Consider the following 18,858-nt stretch of genomic DNA (forward strand, 5'->3'; position numbering starts at 1 on the left):
CACAGAAGTACTATTCAGTAAACTGCTTCTTTCAGCAACTTCTGTGATGTCCTGGCGCAGGGGAGGCCTTCGGTTTCCCTTCAGGCAGGAGCCGTGAACTCCGAATTAGTCCCTCTCTATGTGAAGTCAGGAGCTTTATATTTCATACTAGGGGGCCGAGAAGAATTTTTTTTTAATGATTTGATCTTTCAAAAATATTTGACTTTCTGCCCTGGCTGGTTTGGCTCAATGGACAGAGCATCAGCCTGCGGACTGAGGGCACATGCCTGGGTTGCAGGCTCGATCCCAGTGTGGGGCATGCAGGAGGCAGCTGATTGATGATTCTCTCTCATCATTGATGATTCTCATCACTGATGTTTCTCTCTTCCTCTCTTCCTCTCTGAAATCAATAAAAAATCTAAAAAAAAAAAAAATTGACTTTCCATCTGATTTAGCTTCTGAGAATCAAAGGTTCTCATAACAAAATGGTCAATGTGGCCAGTAAGTCCACAGAAAGAGAAACACTGATTTTAGGTGTTTTGTAGAGGGTGGTTCCTGTCACAGGAACTCAAGCGATATAGATGGTCAAACTCATTTTCCTCTCCCTGTTTTCTGGAATCTGGATACAAACCAGGACCTGTGGCATGTTCCCCAAATGTTCTTGGCCCCAAATTGAAAGCCGAGCTGAGGACTCAGGAGGAAAACAGAACACTTTATCTTTTCTATTTATGGTTATCAGCCATGTTGTAAAACAGAACCATAATTTATTTTGCTTCAAGGTCAAGGAAAAACAGTCACCTTGAACTTCCTATTCGTGTTCCGGAACCAGAACAGGGTATATTTTTGTTTCACAACTTCTGCCGATGGATAAGCTTTGTGGCACAGGATCATGCATGTGGGCATGGGCTGTGGGGTTTGGGGAGCACCCCCGTGGGAGGCATTGTGTCAACATGCAGGGGCTGTAAGAATGAGTGGGGACATGCCCTAGTCCTGAGTTGGTTTACATAATTCTGCTCAGGAGATTGGATGCATGAACAGATAAATGACCTGGAGAGAGAGAGGAGGGGGGGAGAGGGAGACGGGGAGAGAGGGATTTTGATGTAAAATAGAGTTACTGTTACTCGTGGTGATTTATTAGGTTAGCCCCACATAGGAAGGTTTTACATGGGGAAGTCTAGCAGATCTCACAAAGGCAGCCGAGAGAGTCATGTATTACAGTGGCGAGAAGTCTCTGGATCGGGGATCTGAAAGTTCTCTTTGGGAGAGAATCAAGCATGGATGGTTGCCTTTGTTCATGTGCAGGTGCCTAATGTTCTGCATTTGAGGTGGCTATAGAACTTGAGAATTGGGACTTGGATTTTTAAGGAAAAAATACCAACACTATTTTTTCAAAATTGAATTTCCTGGAGTCTTTCTGACACTTCCTTTAAGACCTTGACTTAGAGAAGTAGGAGATGTGGTAAATTCCTTCTTGGGCATGTTGGTTAAATCAAACATGACTGGACCACTCTTCTTTGGAATTGTTGTGAGAGGCGGTGTATGAGCCAATCAAGAAAACCAACCTCATTGTCACATTCTTTTTTCTTTTTAAAAAATAGACATTCTTGCCCGGCCGGCATAGCCCAGTAGTTGAGCATCGACCTATGAACCAGGAGGTCATGGTTGGATTCCTGGTCAGGTCACATGCCCGGGTTGTGGGTTCGATCCCCACTGGGGGCATACAGGAGGCAGCTGATCAATGATTCTCTCTCATCATTGATGTTCCAGTCTCTCTCTCCCTCTCCCTTCCTCTCTGAAATCAAGAAAAATATATTAAAAATAAAAAATAGACATTATTTTAAAGAATAGTTTTAGAGTTTCAGAAAAATTGAGATGATAGTACAGAGTTCTCATATACCCTTCCATTTCATTTCTCCTATTCTAACATCTTACATTCATATGGTACATATGCTACAATTCATGAACCGACATTGGTACATTATTATTAACTAAAGTCCATAGTTTGTTCAAATTTTCTTATTTTTTTTATGTGGGTCAAAAACTGCCCTATTCCACTCAACCACTTCATCCCATCATGTTGAGCCGGTGTTTCCTGACAACAGAGGCTTTTCCACAGAGATTGGTTGAGGGAATGAGTAAGTGAGGTGCTCTGCCTGCCTCCAGTTGCCATGTGTAGTAGGGAAGGGTCAGGGCACCGAGCAAATGACATGCACTTTAGTGCTTAAGCCTTTGGGATCCGATGGGGCTCCATGGGAATGAAGCCTGGGTCTGCCACTTACTCACCTGGTGACTTGGGTAAGTTACCCAGCCTTTTAAAGCCTGTGTCCTCACCTGTGAAAAGTGAGTGATAACAGTTCCTATCCCAGTGGGGTAGGAATAAAATAAGTAAATGGAAGAACACATGTGGGAGTAGGCAGACCAGGGCCTCACACAGGGGAAGCTGTGTGTAAATGTCAGCTTCAGTTTTTGCCATGAAAGACGGACAGTGATCAGTATGATGACAGGTACTCAGTGTTATGGGGAGTCAGAAAACAGTGATGCATAAAGTTGGCAGCAGTTGAAATGGACCTAAGAGAATAAGTTGAGTCTCACCAAAATAACTTTGACTGGAGAGAAAAAATATCAGGTTGAGAGAATATAACACATAGGTCAGAGGTGGGAAGGTGTGACAGAATGTCTTCGGGAGGAAAGATAATCATTGATTATAGTTGGACTGTAGTCTAATGTGGCAAGACAATAGAACAGTGGTTCTCAACCTTTCTAATGCCGCGACCCTTCAGTACAGTTCCTCATGTTGTGGTGACCCCCAACCATAAAATTATTTTCGTTGCTACTTCATAACTGTAATTTTGCTACTGTTAATGAATTGTAATGTAAATAGAAGGCTCTACAGCAGCGGTTCTCAACCTGTGGTCGCGACCCACAGATTGAGAACCACTAGCAGGGTTGCCTAAGACCATCGGAAAACACAGATATTTACATTACGATTCATAACAGTAGCAAAATTACAGTTATGAAGTAGCAACGAAAATAATTTTATGGTTGGGGGTCACTACAACATGAGAAACTGTATTAAAGGGTCGCGGCATTAGAAAGGTTGAGAACCACTGCAATAGAATAAGGGAGATAAAACTATAAGGTCGTAAATATTATTTTATTGTTATAAATTTAAACTTTTAATTCTAAAAGTTTTCAAATGTAGAAAAAGTAGAAAGAATAGAATGATGAACACCCATAGAATCCCCATCTACATTTAACAATTATTAACATTCTTTTCTACGTATGTCATTTGTGTAAATTTATACGTTTTATGTTTTGCAGAAATAGATGGCATGATATTTTACCCCTAAGTATTTTAGCAGGCATCTCCAAGAAATAAGGAAGCTGCCTTAAGTAAACACAATACCATTATGACATCTAACAAAGTTAGCAATAGTTCCCAAGTATTATTTACTAACCGTCCATTGTCAGATTTCCCAAATTTATTCCCCAAGTCTTTGGCATTAAAAGACGGTGTATTACTTTTTTTTTATTGTCAAGCTTCTTAAATCTCTTTAAATTTGAAATTCCAGCTAAGATAGTAAGCCATTTCAGCTTTGGGGCACTGAGAAGATTATGGTGGTCTTCCCTCTCTCCTGCCCCATCTATCATCAATGTAATCATCATCATAAACAGCTAATATGCTAATGGTTGGGACGCCGTAACACATAACGACCTGCCTGCGCGTGCTCCGGAGACGGGCTGAGGTGGGGAGGCGCCCGGAGAAGGCGGGACCATCCTCAGGCGACTCCAGGGACTGAGGGCGGGGCTTGAAGCAGCCAGATAAGGCCAGAGGGGTCAGGGGCTGGGCCAGGCGCGCTAGAGCTCTGCGTGGACAGGTTTGGGTGTCAAGGCAGGGCGGTGGGTGAGTGGGTGGGTGGGGCCGTGCGATTTCGTGCGCTGGGCTCCTAGTTAAAAAATTAAAACAACACTGACTTTCAATAAAATAGGTGTAAGGAAGTCTAAGTAAATTCAGATTTCCCCCAGGGAAGACGATGACTTTGGTACTCGTTTTGAAATCTCATGTGATCACACTTTAATCATCAGTATAATGCTTACCTGTCTGGAGTGTTCTGGCGCTCAACTCTCAGAATTCAGCAGAGATACGATAACACGTTTCCAGTTGAGCCAAATGTCCAATGTGTGTAAACCTCAAAGCTATGAAAGCACTTCCTTAAAGCTACTATGTAGATACACAGAAGTGATTTTCAGTTCATTGTATATATGAGCTTTCCAGACACTGAGTTCTAATCCTTGCAGGTAGTTTCACAGTGAGAGTCCCCAAATCAGTTAGGACTTGCAGGTGCAATTGTCGTGTGAATACCTGGAGCTTGTGATGGGGAATGCTTCTCTGGAAGTTGGGAGAAAGTTGAGTTGGGAAGCAGAGGATGCAGGGCTGGTTAGTTCCGCTCCGACTAGAAGGCCCTGACAATGCCGTGGGGCAGGGTGGCTGGGCTGCTTCTTTGTTTTTGGCCTCCTTGAGGCACAGACAGGTATGGCTGGGCAAGTGTCTAGAACGGATGCAGGTATTGGAGCGGGTGTGAAATGCCCACCTGCCAGGCCTGCAGCTTCTACCAGCTGCAGAATAGCCCTGGCATCCTTTGGAACGCCACCGAAGGGGAGTTGGATATCTGGGGAATGTTTTCTTGCAGATGGGCACCCTGCATTGCCTTTTCCTGATGATCTCTCCTTGTTATGCTTTGGAATTGGGGCTCTTCTGAGGGTCATTTCCTTCCACCTCTCTTGTAGGTGCTCAGCGAGTGCTGCTTTGATTTATTCCATCCAACCTTGTTGTGGACCCCAGCCCACCCTGTCTCTGCCGGGAGAACGCGTTTCACTTCGCTTTTAACTTTCATGCAGTTCTGTTGACCCACTTGGAAGAGGTTCAGTGTAGCGCCTGCTTGTTTTGTCTTCTGTCCTTAATTTGGTTTGCCTTTTATTGTATTCCAACTGAATGGATTCTTTCTCTTTCTGTTAAGGGAAAGGAACCTGAGAAAAACAATGCTTACAGTAGTGGCTGCTTGTTTAGTGTAATTGCTATTTTATGTTAATTTGCATGTTAAAATGAGTATGTAGGGGATTGCTAAATTCACCAACCTGTTATCTCCAAAGTCTAATCCTTTTAAATATATTTGTTGCTTAAATAAAGATGTAGGCATGCAGAGTGAAAAGGTTAAACTCTACAGGTTTTTATGCATGTACATACAGCATTTAGAATTTTTATTTCCATCAGCAAGAGTCATTATAGAACACTAGGGAGTTACAGAAGAGCAGAAAGCAGAAACCCAGAGATAACTAGCATTAACAGTCAGTGAATGTATGTCTTGTCATTTTAGTCTACATGCTATCTCTCTCTTTTAAAAATATATATATTTCAGAGAAGAAGGGAGAGGGGAAGAGAGATAGAAACATCAATGAGAATCACTGATCAGTTACCTCCTGCACCCCTCCCATTGAGGAGGCATGTGCTCTGACCGGAAATCAAACTGTGACCTCCTGGTTCATAGGTCAGCGCTCATCCACTGAGCCATGCTGGCTGGGCTATATCTTTTTAAATGGGCATAATTTCACTACAACTGTCTAGAACTTTTTGCTACTCATAAGCCTGTCTGTAGATCACCTGCATTACCATCTCTTGGAAGCTTGTTAGAAATATGAAATCTTGAGCTCTATCTCAGACATACTGAATCATAATTTGTATTGAATGATAGTACGCATACATTACAAGTTGTAAGCTCTAGAACACAGTATATATACCTCAGGCAGCAGGTGAAGTGGATCTGCCCCAAAGGGCCAAGACCTGTACTCGCTCTTCTTTTCCATTTCCCCTCTGCTCCTCTAGTCTAAAATAATTCCCTCCTTATATGGTAAAGATAAAAAGTGAGATCATAAATTTTTGTTAGCAAGGCACAGCAACCCAGTTGAGAAACCCAACTGTCTCATGCATAAACATTTCATTCATTGAGCATTCATTAAGTGCCTACTCTGTTCCAGGCATACATGTGGCTGTCGTGCACCCCGCAGTTCAAGCTTGCACACCTGAAACCTATGTGACTTTATTGACCAATGGTACCCAGTAAATTCATTGGGAAAAAAGGCTTGCACATACTGCAGTAGAAGCATACAGAGGCCAGGAGGACGGAGTGGTTGGTTCTGTAGGGATGGGGGCTGGAAGTCAGAAAGACAAAAGGTCTCTGGGCTGAGTCTTTTTTAAAAAATTTGTTTAAAATTGACTTGTAGTGCCAAAACCGGTTTGGCTCAGTGGATAGAGCGTCGGCCTGTGGACTGAAGGGTCCTGGGTTCGATTCCGGTCAAGGGCATGTACCTTGGTTGCGGGCACATCCCCAGTGGGGCGTGTGCAGGAGGCAGCTGATCGATGTTTCTCTCTCATCGATGTTTCTAGCTCTCAATCCCTCTCTCTTCCTCTCTGTAAAATATCAATAAAATATATTTTTTTTTAAAAAAGAAAAGAAACTAATAAAATAAAATCTACCAGAATGTTAATAAATAAATAAATAAATAAATAAATAAATAAATAAATTTGACTTGTAGAGAGAGAGAAACATCAGTGTGAGAGGAATAACATCTATTGGCTGCCTCCTGTATGCCCCCACTGAGGACAGACCCTGCAACCCAGGCATGTGCCCTGACTGGAATCGAACTGGCAACCTTTTGGTGCACAGGATAACGCCCAACCACTGAGCTACACTGGCCAGGGCTCTGGACTGAGTCTTGAAATAAGAATAAGTGAACATGAGTTACAAGCATGCTTGGCTGTGGAGAGAGCTCAAAGTTGGATAAACTGGATCCCTTCCTTCAAGGAAGGTTTGATGGATTTAAGGACAGGAGACCGTGTTTAAAACTAATGAATGACAATACGAAGCACTTTGGTATTGGGGTAGAACCTGAAGAGCAGGGTCTGAATATTAGCTTCACAACTCGGTGACCTTGAACAAGTTTATTGCACCTGTCTGAGTAGCTGTTTCTTGGGTAAAGTAGGGATAAAATAACATAAACTACTTCACAGAATTGTAGTGATTTAAAATGAGGTAACCGAGCAAAGCACTTGCTTGCCTTGGGTGCAGAACCAATGCTATGTGGTGAAGAGATTTTTAAAAAGTGCCGAGTGAGTGCCATAGACAGAAATATTGAGAAAGAACAAGAAAAGAGAGGTCATTTCTACCTGGACTCTGAGGGACCTTGTGGCCAACATGGCTTTAAGGATGTGGACGAGGAAGAGAGGGTGTGAAAAATGGGCCATTGGGAACTGAAATAAAAGATAAAGCTGCAATTTTGAGACTGGAAAGGAAAGAGGTAACAGAAATGAGGGATCAAGTTTGTGGCGGGGGCTGGGGGGTGGTGGGGGGACGGGAGAGAGAAAATTCTGTGTCAGACACATTGAGTTTGGGCAGCTGCTGACAGCTGTGGGTCTGGGACAGGGGTCCTCAAACTTTTTAAACAGGGGGCCAGTTCACTGTCCCTCAGACCGTTGGAGGGCCGGACTATAGTTTTAAAAAAAAAACTATGAACAAATTCCTATGCGCACTGCGGGCCCGGGACGAGTCGGCTGCTAAGCAGGACAGGCAGCAGCACCTGGCGGGCCGGATAAATGTCCTTAGCGGGCCGGATAAATGTCCTTAGCGGGCCGCATGTGGTCCGCGGGTTGTAGTTTGAGGACGCCTGGTCTGGGATGTGTGTTTGCTCACATGGCTTGTAATTCAGATGCCTGGCCCTGTTCTAGGCTTGACCAGAGGTGGGCACAGGATGAAGTCCATGTATATCTTGCAAAGGGGCCCTTTCTGCCTCATTGGAAATGCCCACACCCACACCGGGTTTCTCATCAGGACGGGAAACAAGGCAGATCTTTTAAAACCTGGAGACCTAACTCTTCTTCAGAATGGGTGGAGGAGAACTGAACTTTTGTTGCTGATCTTGACCCATTGTTTTCCCTCTCCTTTGGGTTTCTTTTTCTTTTTCAATCTCCTTCTCCCAGCTAACAACCATTAATTGCAGCAGAACAGAAATGAATCGGAAAAAGATTTTTGAATTCTGAAACGGAAAAAGTTTTTTGAAAAATGGACTGAATGCTCTAACACCAGTATTCCTATTTGTGTCTGTTTCCTTTCCACCATAAGCTCTTTTATGATCTCTCTTTATACAGAATAGATACAGCCTGCAAGTAACCATGGTTACTCATTTTTATGTTAGGGCTACCCTGCCATAGAAGATGCTAGCATTTTGCCAAGTTTGCTTTATCTCTGTTTTCTCTCTCTCTCTCTCTCTCTCTCTCTCTCTCTCTCTCTCTCTCTCTCTCTCCACACACACTTAATTTTTTTGCTGAACCATTTGAATTAGTTGTACAGATATGACCTTTAGCACAAGAATATTCTTCCACCTAACTGATAATACTATTATCACCTAGAAATATTACCTCACATATAGATAATATTTGAATACCTACTTAAACTTCCTAAATTATTCCAATAATGTATTTTCTAACTCCTCTCCTCATCGAAGATTCATCAACAATCATTCGTTGCATTTTGTCTTTTTCGTTTCCTTCCATCTGGAACAGTCACCATGTTTTTGTTTTGTTTTGTTTTTTTTGTTTTGTTTTGTTTTTTTTTTTTGTCATTCCCAGCACTGATATCTTGGAAGATTCCAAGACAGTTGTCTTGTAGAAAGTACCACAATCTGTATTTGTTTGTTACTTTATAGTTACATACAGATTAAGCATTTTGATCGACATACCACATAGCTCCTGTGGAGACACATATATTTAGTTGTCCTTTAACTGAGCTCAAGGTACCTTTCCTCTTAGGTAAGTGGTGTCTGCGGGGTGATCCTCGGAGACTGAGTGTCCTGTCGCACAGCAACCTTTTCCCTCATGGCTTTAGCATGAATCAGTTATTGCTTCACTGGTTGCGAAGTAGGATTTTCTATTTGTGCTCTTTTGGTGTTTATTGCTTGCATTTTAAAAATAATGATGAGCTTCCCACTATCCTCTTTTTCATGACTATCTATGGGTAAATGGTTCTTTTTGATTCAATGTGTTCTAATTCATCCATATCGTTTTGTTGTTGTTCAAAGTGATGACCAGGTCCTACCAATGTTTTTTTGTCATGTCTGCATTAATAGTTGAGCACTTCTTGCTTTATGGCATAGAAAGATGTTCTAGGCTTATCTTGTACTTTTTTTTAAGCTCAGGCCTGTACCCAACTATTTCTCCAAAGAGCTAAAATATTTAGAAACCAAAATCTGGGTAATTTTCCTTAAAAATGCATATAACCCAGAGAAAGTTAAGTCACTCATCATTTGTTTAAGCTTCCCCACCCCTGAACTTCTGCTAAAATATTCCCATGGAAGCATTGTGAGTTTAGAAATTGGCAGGAAAGGACCAGTGAGAGGAGGAGGTCATTGAAAGCAAAGATCTTTGGGTTTTGGACCGGAAGTGGCACAGTGATGCAAAAAATGACCTGCGATGGTGCCAAAGACCAGTTTAGATTATGTTGGAATTCTGCCCCAGGAGAGACTAGAGAGCCTGAGAAAACGATTTCTGCTTGTTTTCCAGGTAGACTTTGAAAACATTGGTTGCCCTTTTTTTAATACCCGGTAATGCTGCAAGACTGTATTCCCCTGAGCTATGCGTATGTTAATTCTTGCAGCAATTTAAGAAATATAGGTTTCATACTGAGAGTTCCTCGGTGCTCTACATTTTCAGTCAGTGTGAGGCATGTAAAGATGGGTGTGTATTTCAGCATGCCTTCTTTTAAAAATTAAAAGTCATAGATTTTCTTTTGAATACTCATAGTTGAGTATAGTATCTGAGTTTACTTGCTGCTTATACTAGTAATATTTGGTTGCAAATTATTAAAGGTGCCTATGTGCAACATTTTAGGCAGCAACTTGTGAGACACAGAAACCAAGAATTCCCAAGTTATTTTCCGAAGTAATCGGCATGCATTTGATAAAATGATAGTCTCCGAGGGGGATCTTGAACTTGAACTGACTGATTTTTCTGGAACTCAGTATCTCCTCTGTGATCTATTTTTATATGTAATAACATAATTAAAATGTTCATTTGCCTATTCTGTTCTTTCAAACAAAAACAAAACACGATGCCAGTAGCTTTTGTTTCCATTTGCTAGGGAACCTATGAAAATGCTTAAAAATACAAAAGCAGATTTGAAACAGAAGGGCTTTGTTTTTGTTTTTTTTGTTTTTTTTATGGAAGTCAGCATTTTTTGAAAGAAAACAAAGAAGCAAAGACTACTTCATCTATGCTTTGTGCAGCAGGAATATGGTTATTATTTAGGTGTATACATCTAATGTTTCAGATGCTTTATACTTTTATGAAACAAAACCATACACACATACACACACACACACACACACACACAACACACTTTGACTCTTAATCTTCAGTACATTTTTTGAGAATGGGGAGTCATAGTAAAGCAGCTGATCTATACAAAATAGTTACTGGCTGTATGGTACGTGGGAAGGTTAAACCAAAAATGGAAAGGGACACATCATTTAAATGTGCTGCTAATAAGCACAGGTGAGTGAACTCAGGTGTGTGGGGGCCAATCTCTTGAGTACTATCACCATTCAGTTGTTATGTGATTTCTGCCTATGGGATTAGCGACATGCACTCATGACTACAGAGTCACCACTTTTGGCAAGTGGATTACTTTCAAAGCCAATTTCGTCGTGGGTGGGGACATTTTAATATAACTGAGTTCTTTTGGAGATCATAAAGATCAATCTCTCTGTTCTCACTTTCTATTTAAAACTGCCCAAGTGAACATTCATCCCTGTGCCCAAATCCATCACTCCTTGTATTTCTTTCATCTTGCTTTTTCAAACAAGAGCTTTATCCAGAACACAATTTCTTCATTCAATATAAAATTTCCTTCAGACATTAAGACAGCTTGTGTACAATTATATAATTTAAAAAATCTTTCATCTGGGTTTTCCCAAGTCCATGACTATTTTAGCCAGTAAAAGCAAATTATATTTTGGACTCCGTAATGGATTGATATACTTTGAACATCCCTCTTGGGGCTGGGTTGCCCTTGAACTATGAGTTAGAAAATACTTTTAAGGGTACAGCCATAAAACTAGCTCTGTTAATAATTGTGGAGAAAGCTTCTGGTGTCCTGGTTCTTGTGCTGGCCTTCATTCTATTGTCTGGATTCGCGTGTGAAATTAAAGTGGGGATAAAAAGAGACTTTTCCACCAAATGTCTCAGTCTTATTTTTATATAGCACATTGTTATTTTTTAATTGGAAAAGTAGATGAGATTATTGTGGAAAATTTTGGTACCACAGGGAGATGCAAAGAAAGAAAAATTATTCTACTCTAATTCTATTATCTCTAGTAGGCAGCTATTCACATGTTGACATATTTTTTACTTGTAGTTTTTTTTCTAGATGTACATACTTTTAAACAAAATTGGTACCATATTGAACATTTTGCCTTATAGTCTGCATTCCCACAAACACTACTTAAAAACATTTACCCAGTTAAATACCTTACAGATTTAAAAAATCTATTTATCCATAGTTGGATACTTGAAGTTTTCAAATTGCTTGAAATGATATTACTTATAATAGAAAACTTGTTAGTATAAATCTTTACGTATAATTTACACTTTTTTAAAGGATAAATTCAGAGTCTTTTCAATATACTAGTTCAGTGGTCGGCAAACTCATTAGTCAACAGAGCCAAATATCAACAGCACAACGATTGAGAGCCAAATTTTTTAAACTTAAACTTCTTTTAACGCCACTTCTTCAAAATAGACTCGCCCAGGCCGTGGTATTTTGTGGAAGAGCCACACTCAAGGAGCCAAAGAGCCGCATGTGGCTCGCGAGCCACAGTTTGCTGACCACGGTACTAGTTTAAAGTCTGCCTTCCCGAGAGAGGATCCAAGATGGCGGCGTAGGTAAACACCTAAACTGCTGCCTTGCACAACAATTTTAAAACTACAACTAAAAGACAGAATGTCTATCACCCAGAACCATGGGAAAGCTGGCTGAGTGGAAGTTCTACAACTAGAAGGAAAGAGAAAACAGCACTGAGACGTGCACAAGTGCTGAAAAGCTGAGGTACGGAGGCGTGCGATCTGGGCTGGCGACGGGCGACTAGGAGCTCTGCTTTTTTCAACCCGAAGGGAGACAAGCTCCCGATTACTCGGAACTCCAGTTTCTGGGGAGACGCAGGGGACCCAAACTCCTACGGGGAGAAGCTGGACTGTCTGCCATGGGGTCGGAAAGTGAGGGAGGCTTGCTTGCAGGGCTGTGCGCAGGAATAATTGTTTACTGCACTGGGGTGCAGGATGCAGGGATGCGGTCGGAAACACAGAGCCGGCTTACTGGCAGCCATCGCTGTTTGCCACCCCCTAGCCTAGTGACGCCCTGAGACCCCACCCTGCACAATCTACAAACCCACCCGAGCTCCACCCAGCAGCTTTAGCATATTAATGGCCTGCCCTATCGCAGCTTAACCTAGCAAACTGCAGCCCGGGTCAGACAGCTCCAAAACCTCCAAACCCCAAGCAAAGAGGAGAAAACTGTAGTTCTCGCTGTAGCTCCTGCTGGGTGGCCTCAGACAGTAGCTGACCTGCACCCCATTGGAGATCCAGAAGCCAGTGTACCTAGTGGTCAGTGTGAGACACCAGATTTCAACTCCTCACATCCATAAGTGACACATTCAAGAGGCAGACTCAGTGAGCAGCAAAGCCCCACTGAAACAAGTCATGCACCATAAGAGTGTCTCCAGCACAGCAGTTCTTCCATTATAGACACAGCGGGTCCTCACAGCCAATTGGCCTGGAGGTCAATTCCTCCCAGTGTACCAACTGCAATCAAGGCTTAACTACACCAAGACTTTGCACCCAGCCCACAAAGGGGTGTACCAAAGGCGTCTACCTCAGGTGATTGGGGAGGCTGAGCTACTGGCCCCTATAGGTCACCTACCACACAAAGCCACTCCATCAACACAGGGAAGCAGCAAAATGCTGAGACAAAGAAACATGTCACGAACAAAAGAAATGGAGGAAAGCAAACTACTGGACGACATAGAGTTCAGAACCACATTTATAAGGTTACTCAAGAATCTTCTAAAAACCGCTGAGGAACTTAGTGAGACCTTTAAGGATCTTAATGAGAATGCCAAAAAAATGGAAAAGGACCAGTCAGAAATTAAGCATACACTGTCTGAAATAAAGAATATATAGAAACTCAACTGTAGATCAATGTATCCCAAGAATCAAACCAAAGATCTGAAATATGAGGAAACAAAAAACACCCAACCAGAAAAACAAAAAGAAAAAAGAATCCAAAAATTTGAAGATAGTGTAAGGAGCCTCTGGGACAATTTTAAGCGTACCAACATCCGAATTTTTGGGGTGCCAGAAGAAGAGAGAGAACAAAATATTGAAAACCTATTAGAAGAAATAATGACAGAAAACTTTTTCTACCTGGTGAAAGAAATAGACTTACAAGTTCAGGAAGCACACAGAACCCCATACAAGAGGAATCCAAAGAGGACAACACCAAGACACATCATAATTAAAATGCCAAGGGCAAAAGACAAAGAGAGAATCTTGAAAGCAGCAAGAGAAAAACTGTTAGTTACCTACAAGGGAGCACCCATACGACTGTCAGCAGATTTCTCGGCAGAAACTATGCAGTGGCAAGAAATATTCAAAGTGATGAACAGCAAGAACCTACAACCAAGATTACTCTACCCAGCAAAGCTATCATTCAGAGTTGAAGGTCAGATAAAGAGCTTCACAGACAAGAAAAAGCTAAAGGAGTTCATCACCACCAAACCAGGATCACATGAAATACTGAAGGGTATTCTTTAAGAAGAGGAAGAAGAAGAAAAAGGTAAAGATAAAAATTATGAACAACAAAATGACATCAAATACATATCTACCAACAAGTGAATCTAAAAATCAAGTGAATAAAAAATCTGAAGAACAGAGTGGACTGGTGAATATAATAGAATCAGGGACATAAGAAAGGGAGTGGACTGACAATTCTCAGGGGGTAGGGGGTGTGAGGGGTGTGGGAAGAGATTGGACAAAAATTTTACACCTATGGATGAAGACAGTGGCGGGGGTAAGGGCATGGGGTGGGATGGGGAATCAGGTGGAGGGGAGCTATGGGGGGAAAAAAAGAGGAACACCTGTAATAATTTGAACAATAAAGATTTATTTAAAAAAAAAATAAAGTCTGCCTTCCCAGCAATTATGGTTAAGCCCTCTTATATCCAAGAATCTATAACACCATCATCTTGGTCTGTAAAGAATGGTGCAGTAACACCTTATTTATCTACCACCTTTAGGGAACTTCTCATAAATAAATTTTTCACATAATAGAAACTGACCCTTAAGAGTCCATACTTGGTAATTGTGAACATCGTGAATGAGAATCTTTCTAGAATTGTATTATATATGCTGCTATTCCCTTTAACATAATGAAAAGATTTGAAAAATCACAATGCAACCTCTTCTGATTTAAACCATAAGCAATCTTATACACCAGGGGTGGGGAACTTTTTCCTGCCCAGGCCCATTTGGATATTTATAACACCATTCTCGGACCATACAAAATTTTCAACTTAAACATCAGCCTGCTACACCGACTGGCATGGCTCAGTGGTTGAGCAACGACCTATGAATCAGGAGGTCAAGATTCAATTCCCGGTCAGGGCACATGCCCAGGTTGCAGGCTTAATCCCCAGTGTGGGGCATGCAGGAGACAGCCGATCGATAATTCTCTCTCATCATTGATGTTTCTATCTCGCTCCCTCTCCCTTCCTCTCTGAAATCAATAAAAAAAATATTTTTAAAAAATCAGCCTACTATATTTGGTCAAACATGTAATTAACTCACCCCCTAATGCCCTGACAGGCCAGACCAAATGATTTTGAGAGCTTATACAGCCCGTGGGGCAGACGTTCCCCACCCCTGTTATAAACACTAGTTACCGCGCAGTCATTTCTGCTAAAATGTGATGCACGCATTTCTAAAAACCACCTTGCTATGCAAAATCATGCAGTAGAACCCAACCCACAACGCTTATGGGATAAATGGGGTCAGGGACATAGCACTCAAAAACCTTTATCAGTGTTTACTAGTGATACATTTAAAAAAAAAAGATAGGAACTGATAAATTGGAGCACAGTTTTACACGTATTAGTTGGTTAAGGAATAAATAAATATGGTACTTTACCTTGACAAAGTCCTGACCTTTTCTTGTCTGAGGGTTTGGAAGGGTTGCAGCCTGTGAGGTATTCTGAAGTGGTAGAAGGAGGGTTACCTGAAATCTGAAGGAAAGTTGGGGCACCCGATGCGGATGGGTGTGGCCCACAGCACGCTGGTGGAAACTGAGACCACTAGTGCATGTGTGAGGCATGGACTTTTGCATTCTATCTGTCCTTACACATCTGGGTTCCACCTGGGTGCAGTCTTCTGCTATTACCCAGCGTTGCTTGCAATGAAATGATGCATAAACAAATGTGAAATTTGAGTAATGCTCAAATTGTTTCGTACTCTATCAGTCTTGGAACAAACACAAGGTTTAGCAGAATTGAGTACACTGTGTGGTAATACGGTGATGTGTAGGAGATATTCTGCTTGTGTCTATCCTATGTAGAGTTAATATGTGTAAAACAGAAGAATCTGGCATGAGAGTCAACACTGTGTAAGTGTTGGCAGTAACAATGACAATAATAATAAAAGATGCCTATTGGTGTTTCTGGGATTTTGCCTGCTTTTCAGTTGTGACTGCTACTGTAGCAGTTCTTTCTGTCTTCTAATTGACCTATTTTTCAACCTCTTGTGGCTCACAGATGAGTTCATCACACTTCTTAGAATTACATCTAACATAAGGCCCAGAATGGGAGAGCACAGACTTGAGGTTATGGTTTACCTGTGGCATCTGTTTCACCTACTCAAACTTTGTAATCTTGTGAATGGCATGTTATGTATGTATTCATTCACAGCATGGTTGGGGAAGTAACTTACGTTTTAAATCAGGTTATTATCATGCAGAATTTTTGGATTTTCTGTGTTTTTAGAAAAAAGTTAACAGGACTCTACTGATTCCCACCTGCTGCAGGGAAGGGTGCCCAAGGGAATACATCTGAAGGGCATTAAGTTGCTGATGATTTTCTTTGTTATTGTTCACGTCTGTTCAAACTGGCTCCGTTTGTGAGATGGGCTCATCTTTGGAAGGTGGTGCAGGCACAACTGTGATTTCATTAAACCTTCCCTCCCAAGTCTCAGTATAATTAGAAGTCCAGGTCCTCCCTCAGTTGCTCCTTATGACTCCCTGAGAAGGACATTGTTACCATGAATGGTTGCCAAGAAGCCTCGCGGATTCCTGCTTTAGTAACTTTAATAAGACAACAGATCAAAATGCCGTCCAGATTTAGCAAGCCTTGTTAGTATTGTTCTGAAAGAAAGGTAGCTCACAAAACTCATCATTTAGCTATTCAGTGAAATCTGTACTTTAATTATGCAGAGAGGATGTGAATAGCAATGGGATGTTTTGATTTTTAATTTCTAATCTGACTTTGAATTTTAACTATTTTTGTCTTTACACAATTTTTAGATACATCTGAGCTGCCTGACCTCACTGAGTGATTGCTATTAATTAACAAGACTTTGTGGGAGAAGGGAACTTGCCTTTTGAGCTTTGTACCAAAGATCTGGGAAAAGTAAGTCATTTTCTAACTTGCTTTTAAAAAAAAAATTCTGATATACTTCTCTCAGAAAGTTAACAGTGGGTCTGTGGCCTTTCTGCTTTCCTTCTGTCCTGGCTTTGTAAGTTTTATGTATTCTTATGGATTTGAAACATGGAAAGGGACTCAGGAGACTTTTTCAAAAAAACCTTCTAAAGAGATTTGGATGACTCTCTGCATTGTGCCATTTCTTTTGGGTTTCAAAAACTGAGTCCTCAAGGTTGTAATAACGCCTTTTATTTGATGTGCAGATTAAACTTTAAAAAAAATAAGGGGATGCAATGTGGTGTGACAGAAAAGTGAGTCCAGTTTTTTGAGCTTCAGGTATTTTAGAATTTTATTCTGAATTTTTGGAGTAAGAATGAAATCCACATGGTTCTTTTCTTGTCTGGAAAGGAAAACAAAATGTAGAGTCACTTGTTCAATAAGTTCTTCATGTAGCCTTTAATTGGAAGATTTGGTGCACCTGCCCGTTTTATTATTTTATACCTTTTTGAGGGACTTTCAGATATGCTAATTGAGACACCTGTATGAATTATTTTGCTATCTTTTAGAAAAAATTGCTTGAGACTATAAAGTTCAGTTTTATTCTCTGATATTTTTGAAAAGATAAAATGGGCCTTAAAAAAATACAGTCACTGTACTTTGCTATAAATACTACTTGGAAGCATGCATGGCCCATAAGAATGCAAGCAAAACAACACACACACACACACACCCAAACCTTCTTTCTGGCATGTTCCAGGAACAATATCATTGGCAATAGGAACAGTTCATGCATTTAATTACTAGGCAGTTTTCTAAACTAGGTATGCCTTGGGTCTTACAGCTCCTCTACATATTTGATAGTACAAATGAACTAGTTGAAGCCTCTAAAGTAAAGCAAGGCAGAAAAGAAGTTTGCTTTACAAGTTCTATAGAAGCATTAGATAATATCAGATTTTATTGTTATACTAGTGGCCTGGTGCATGGATTCGTGCACATTGAAAGGAAATTAATTAGAAGAAATATTTTAATATTGCTATTCACCCTTTCTCTATAATAGAAATGTCAACCAAATTCATGATCGACAGTGACAGATTGAAACACACGCGTATATGTATCGCGCTTTATATGTATCGCGTTTTATATGTATCGTGCATGTGCGAGTCAACCTAGCCTTTTATAGATATAGAATAAACTTGCTTAATTAGACCTGCTTTCTGATTTAGCTAAACTTTTTCCAGCCCAGTGAAGCACCCCAACTTCTCTTTCAGGTAATTGTCACAAACACAGCAGTAAATATCAACACGAAGCAGATTATTATTGTAGATCACGCAGGGAGAACAAGGGGTAACATATTTAACTGCAGCAGTGTTTGACTATATTCTGCACAGTGAGAAAACCTGAAGTCATTTTCAAGGTCGACCATTTCTTACTTCTTTCCAGTCAGGTCAAGTTTCTAAACTTTCTAAATCTCCATTTTCTGGCTATTGAAAAGAAAATAGGATTCTAATGAGTCTCCTATCTACCTACTCCAGGACTTCTGTGAGGATCAAATGAGATTAGGCATGGGAAAATGCTTCACAGATATTTAATTAAAGTGTGCAATGTTTGCACCTGGCTATAAAGCAAGTTGTGTTCTTGGGCTGAAGAAAATGCAAGGAGGCTAGTTACTAGGGAGAGCAAGCCAGGCGTTGCTAGGTGATGTCATTACCCAGCGCCCACAGCGACCATTTCTGGGCTGGGCTGGGCTGTGGGCCACATTTTGTGCCATGGGGTCTTGGCCGCATTGGCTGTGATTTGCTGGGCTGTTGCTCCGGGGTGGTGGCGGGGCCTGTGTCTCACTTGGGGGAAACTGAGTGTTGATTTGTCGGGGCCAGGTCCATGGTGCTGTTTATTTTTAAATGGCCAGTCCGTGTCATGGCAGCTCCTGCATTGAGCATCTGCACCTGGTGGTCAGTGTGTGTCATAGCTACCAGATGGACAGACACTTAGCTTTTTATATATATAGATTATATTTCCTATAAATTTACTTATAATTAAATTGTGTATTTTTTGGTAGTAATTATAATAATAAGGTAAGGGTCTTTAATTCTG

General features: G+C 41.1%; 1 protein-coding gene across 10 annotated transcripts in view; it reads left to right on the forward strand.

Annotated features, from left to right (window-relative positions):
- The window catches only part of APBB2 (amyloid beta precursor protein binding family B member 2), a 433,025-nt gene that overhangs the window by 90,556 nt on the left and 323,611 nt on the right, over window positions 1-18,858 (forward strand). For 9 of the 10 annotated variants that reach the window (XR_013960184.1, XM_080661207.1, XM_080661214.1 and 6 more), the window contains exon 3: window positions 16,650-16,755. The exons of the other annotated variant lie outside the window; for it this stretch is intronic. The gene's annotated coding sequence lies outside the window, so the exon portion shown is untranslated. The remainder of the gene's footprint in view (window positions 1-16,649; window positions 16,756-18,858) is intronic. 10 annotated transcript variants of the gene reach the window in all.

The sequence above is a fragment of the Plecotus auritus genome (genome assembly GCF_963455305.1).
Source record: "Plecotus auritus genome assembly, chromosome: 1".
Lineage (NCBI taxonomy): Eukaryota > Metazoa > Chordata > Mammalia > Chiroptera > Vespertilionidae > Plecotus > Plecotus auritus.